This window comes from Somniosus microcephalus, unplaced genomic scaffold (assembly GCF_052327205.1).
Source record: "Somniosus microcephalus isolate GS21.2 unplaced genomic scaffold, FLI_Smic_1.0 scaffold943, whole genome shotgun sequence".
NCBI classification, from domain to species: domain Eukaryota; kingdom Metazoa; phylum Chordata; class Chondrichthyes; order Squaliformes; family Somniosidae; genus Somniosus; species Somniosus microcephalus.
In genome coordinates, this window is record NW_028226130.1 from 22,681 (window position 1) to 28,680 (window position 6,000).

Consider the following 6,000-nt stretch of genomic DNA (forward strand, 5'->3'; position numbering starts at 1 on the left):
CGGAAAGAAGTACCATGGAAGTGGAGTGAGGAATGTAAAAAGGCCTTTCGCAGAAGCAAGGCGTTGATTACCTCTGAAGAAGTGTTGGCTCATTTCAACCCAACGTTACCTCTTCGTCTAGCTTGTGATGCTTCCCCCAATGGAATTGGAGCAGTACTTTCACACAAGTTACCAAATGGCTCGGAAAGGCCAGTGGCATTCGCGTCCCGATCATTGACCTCCGCGGAGCGAAATTATGCTCAAATAGATAGGGAGGCCCTCAGCCTTGTGTGGGGCGTAAAGAAATTCAATCATTACCTGCAGGGCAAGAAGTTGGCTGTGATAAAATTGACCCTTAGTGTTAGGGGATTAAATACGTGGGGTTACAGGGATAGGGTGGGATATATGTCGGTGCAGGCTCGATGGGCCGAAATGGCCTCTATCTGCACTGTGGGGATTCTGTGGATTCTTCTGTGGAAGTTCACATTACTGACAGACCACCAGCCGTTGGTGTCCATATTCAACCCTAACAAGGCCGTTTCCACCATGACAGCGCAAAGGTTACAGAGGTGGTCCGTGTTACTTGGGGCACACCAATATGACATCGAATACAAAAGGCCCAAACAGCATGGAAATGCTGATGGGTTATCGCGCTTGCCATTGCCGATAGTAGAAGAAGTGACTACAGTGGACCCGGTAGAGATGTTCCACTCATCCATAGTGGAATGTCTACCAGTAACAAATTCGATGATCGAAAACGAAACAAGAAATGACCCGACTCTCTCACGAGTCTATGATTTAACGGTGGAGGGATGGCCAGCACAGGGCGAACCAACGCTGCCAGCATTTTCGCAGAGAAAAGAACAGCTGTCAGTGTATCGAGGAACCCTGATGTGTGGATCTAGAGTGGTGATTCCACCCAAACTTCAACAGAAGGTGTTAAAGGAGCTGCACGAGGGACATCTGGGTGGAGTGAAAATGAAGAACCTAGCAAGAGCGTTTGTGTGGTGGCCAGGCATTGATGGGGACATCGAAGAAATCACTAAGAGCTGTCTAGGATGCCAGAAGGTCCAAAACGCGCCACCACAGGCTCCTCTGCATCCATGGGAGTGGCCCTCATCTCCTTGGCAAAGGGTACACATCGACTTTGCTGGTCCATTTATGGACTCAATGTTTCTAATAACGGTGGATGCACACTCCAAGTGGCCGGAGGTAATAAAGATGTCCACCACCACCACGGAAAAAACCATCACAGTGTTAAGGACCATGTTTGCTAGGAATGGGCTGCCGGAACAGATCTGTTCTGATAATGGACCGCAATTTGTGTCCGAAGAATTCAAGAAATTCTTAAAGAGCAATGGGGTTAAGCACTACACGTCAGCCCCATACCATCCCGCCTCCAATGGATTGGCTGAAAGGTTTGTCCAGACCTTCAAGAAGGCCATAAAGGCCATGGGTAATGAAGCCATTAACTTACAACATAAGGTGGATAGCTTCTTGTTGGCGTACAGGAATGCAACACATGCGGTCACAAATCAAACTTCCGCCATGATGTTTTTTTAATAGACGACTAAGATGCCGGCTGGATTTGCTTAAGCCAAACGTCAGAAGGGACGTAGAGAACCGGCAATTCCAGGGCATGAATGAAAGGCCAACTAGATCTTTTCAGATAGGTCAACAAGTTTTGGCCCAGGACTACCGTACCGAGAAATGGCAGCCTGGAACTATTGGAAAAAGGCTAGGGCCGTTGATGTATACGGTGGACATTGGGGACAGTATAATAAGGCGCCATGTTGACCAGATCATAGGGTCAGCCACAAATGGCCAACCTACTCCACCACCTTACACGGTTAATGTTGAGACAGAGATACCCAGAACACCTACCTCCGATCTGGTAATACTGGAATCAGATGAACCTGACACTGTCCTTCAAGCCGAATCGACCTTGCCAGAAGCACCTACTACCCCGCCGGGAGTTACGACACCACCGAGGCGTTATCCGGACAGAGTCCGGAAACCTCCAGAGAGACTGAATCTGTGAACTGTCTTGCATAAAGTTGTATATATGTTATAATGTATGTTTAATGGGGAATCAGTATGTTGTAAGCTAAAAAGGGAGGATTGTAGTGTATGTACCCGTCTACCTTTAAGAGAACTATTGTATGTAACCGTCCACCTTTAAGAGAACTACTTTAGGTGTTGCACTACTTTGTTGGCTTCTGTATACTGTAATACCGACGGTGACCACACCGGTATATAAGTGCTGTGTCAGGATTTATTGGGCAGATTCGCCCTGACCTTCGAATAGTAAAGTCCTGTTTTAAGTTACTCTGGTAGTCTGTGTATTAATTAACTAAACAACCCACAGACTTTACAGTACCCCATGGGTCTAAGTGTTATTTTTGTGGCCAATCTAAACACCCCAGGTAAAGATGCCCAGCCAGAGAGGCTACTTGTTTTAAATGTAAGAAACGGGGACATTTTAGTAAAGTGTGTAAGGGTAATCCTGTACCTGATGTCTTTTCTGCTGCCGCCTATCGTTTTACTCTAGCCTCGGTTACGGTTGACCAGACCATACCGTGTTCCTTGTCGAAATCTATGATGGACATCAAGATTAATGGTCGTCCTACTGGGTGTTTGATAGACTGTGGCAGTACTGAAAGTTTTATACACCCCAACCTTGTTAACTCCTGTTCCTTGAAGGTGTATCCTACTCGAAGTGAAATCGTGATGGCGTCCAAGTCCTTTACTTTGGAGGTAACTGGATATTGTAAAGTCACATTGACCGTTAAGGATACGGAGTATAAGGATTTTAAACTCCTCATATTACCTCGGTTGTGTGTGAACTTAATTTTAGGTTTGGACTTCCAGTGTCAGCATGAGAGCGTCACCCTTAAGTATGGTGGATCCCAGCCTCCGCTCACAGTCTGCGGCCTTTCTACTTTAAAAGTAAGTCCGCCTTCTTTGTTCGTGAACCTTGCTCCTAATTGTAGACCTATAGCGACTAAGAGTCGATGGTATAGGTCAGAAGATAAAAAAATTATAAAAGAGGAAGTGGAAAGGCTTCAACGGGAGGGAATCATCGAACACAGTAATAGCCCGTGGCGTGCCCAGGTGGTGGTGGTTAAAACTAATGAAAAGAAAAGACTTGTGGTTGATTATAGCCAGACTATAAACTTGTATACCCAATTAGATGCCTATCCTTTGCCTCATATTTCTGAGATGGTGAACCAGATAGCTCAGTACCGCGTGTTCTCCACCATTGATTTAAAGTCTGCCTATCATCAACTCCCCATTAAAATAGAAGACCGACCTTATACAGCCTTCGAAGCTAATGGGCGCCTGTACCAATTCCTTAGGGTGCCCTTTGGAGTGACGAATGGGGTATCCCTCTTCCAACGGGAGATGGATCGTATGGTGGATGAATACGCGTTGGAAGCAACATTCCCGTACCTGGACAATGTTACCATCTGTGGGCGTGACCAACGGGAGCATGATCAAAATCTCGTGAAGTTCCTAGAGACTGCAAAGAGGTTAAACCTGACCTATAACGAAAACAAGTGTACCTTTAATACTACACGTTTGTGTATTCTTGGTTGCGTTGTGGAGAATGGGGTAATCGGGTCAGATCCTGAAAGATTACGCCCGCTTAAGGAATTACCTTTACCTCACACTGTAAAAGCTTTAAGGTGGTGTCTGGGATTCTTCTCGTATTATGCCCAGTGGGTGGCTAGCTACTCAGATAAAGTCTGACCTCTTATTAAGTCGACATCTTTTCCGCTATCGGCGGAAGCTCAGGAGGCTTTCTTTAATATCAAACGGGACATTGAGAAGGCAGTGGTATGTGCCGTGGATGAGAAGATCCCTTTTCAAGTGGAAAGTGATGCATCTGATTTTGCGTTGGCAGCAACTCTTAATCAAGCTGGTAGACCAGTAGCTTTCTTCTCTCGTACATTGCAAGGACCAGAAGTTCGACATTCTTCAGTGGAAAAGGAGCCACAGGCGATTATCGAAGCAGTCAGGTATTGGAGACATTATCTCGCTGGCCAACGTTTTACGCTCATTACTGACCAGTGATCTGTGGCCTTTATGTTCAATACTAAGCAGAGAGGCAAGATCAAAAATGATAAGATTTTAAGATGGCGAATAGAACTGTCAACATATGACTATGATATTCAGTACAGGCCTGGAGTATTCAATGAGCCATCGGATGCTTTGTCACGAGGAGTATGTGCTAGTCTAGGTATAGATAAGCTTCAAAGTCTCCACGACACACTCTGCCACCCTGGGGTTACCAGAATGAACCACTTCATTAAGTCCCACAATCTACCCTACTCTATTGAGGAGGTCCGGACAATGACCAGAACCTGTTGTGTTTGTGCTGAATGCAAACCCCGCTTCTATAAGCCGTCCGAGCCAGCTCATCTTATTAAAGCAACTCGACCATTTGAGCGTTTGAGTCTCGATTTTAAAGGTCCCCTTCCATCGAGCGACCGTAATGTCTATTTTCTTAATATTATAGACGAGTACACTCGGTTCCCTTTTGTTATCCCCTGTCCGGATGTGACTAGTGCTGTTGTAATTAAATGCTTCTGCCAACTGTTTTCCTTGTTTGGCATGCCTAACTATATACATAGTGATAGGGGTTCTTCCTTTATGAACGAAGAATTGCGACAGTTTTTGCTATCGAAAGGGATTGCAACGAGTAGAACTACCAGCTATAACCCTCGTGGTAATGGGCAGGTCGAGAAAGAAAATGCGACAGTGTGGAAGGCTATCGTACTGCCTCTGAAGTTGCGAGGCCTGCCGACCTCTCGCTGGCAGGATGTCCTGCCAGACGTGCTGCATTCCATAAGGTCTCTTTTGTGTACAGCAACGAATGCCACCCCTCATGAAAGGATGTTTAGTTTTCCAAGAAAAGCTACTAATGGAGTATTGTTACCCACATGGTTGACGACCACAGGCCCTGTGCTGTTGCGCAGACATGTGAGAGGCCACAAGACTGATCCACTGGTGGAGGAAGTACAACTCCTCCATGCTAATCCCCAGTATGCGTACATTCAATATCCGGATGGGCGAGAGGATACGGTCTCTATTAAAGATCTTGCACCTGCTGGAGCTCAAAGAGTTCGACTCTGAGAGTAGAGTTTTCAATCATGGTATTGGACCTTCAGAGACACAAACCCTCAGTGTGGAAAACACTGATGATTTGGGGAATTCGAATGAACCGGAGTTAGTACTCCGGGAGGAGCCTCAGCAAGAGTTATGTTGTTCCCAGAGGACTATCAGACTTCCTGACAGACTGAATCTATAGCAGGGGGTGAATGTGATGAAATAACTCTGTGTTCTGGCATTTGTATTATCTGTTGTTGTTGTACTTGTTAATGTCTGGAATGTTCTACAGGTGTAACCACTAATGCTCCTCCCTAGCCCCACCCCTCTGGATCCTCCGGATTGATGTGAGTCTTACTTATAGGAGCTGGGTCTTACTCATAAGGGCTGGGTCGCTGATGAATGATGGTTGCCCTGTGTTAACTTGATGCCATGTTCTTACTTAATAAAAGCCTTTAGTTTTAAGCTTTAACCTCTTGGATTCAGGCAGTTATTTGGCACATCAAGTCTCCTTTAAATAAAACACCAGCCTGGAGTCTCCTTTAAATAAAACACCAGCCTGGAGTCTCCTTTAAATAAAACACCAGCCTGGAGTCTCCTTTATATAAAACACCAGCCTGGAGTCTCCTTTAAATAAAACACCAGCCTGGAGTCTCCTTTAAATAAAACACCAGCCTGGAGTCTCCTTTAAATAAATCACCAGCCTGGAGTCTCCTTTAAATAAATCACCAGCCTGGAGTCACCTGAAAATAAAACACCAGCCTGGAGTCTCCTTTAAATAAATCACCAGCCTGGAGTCACCTGAAAATAAAACACCAGCCTGGAGTCTCCTTTAAATAAATCACCAGCCTGGAGTCACCTGAAAATAAAACACCAGCCTGGAGTCTCCTTTAAATAAATCACCAGCCT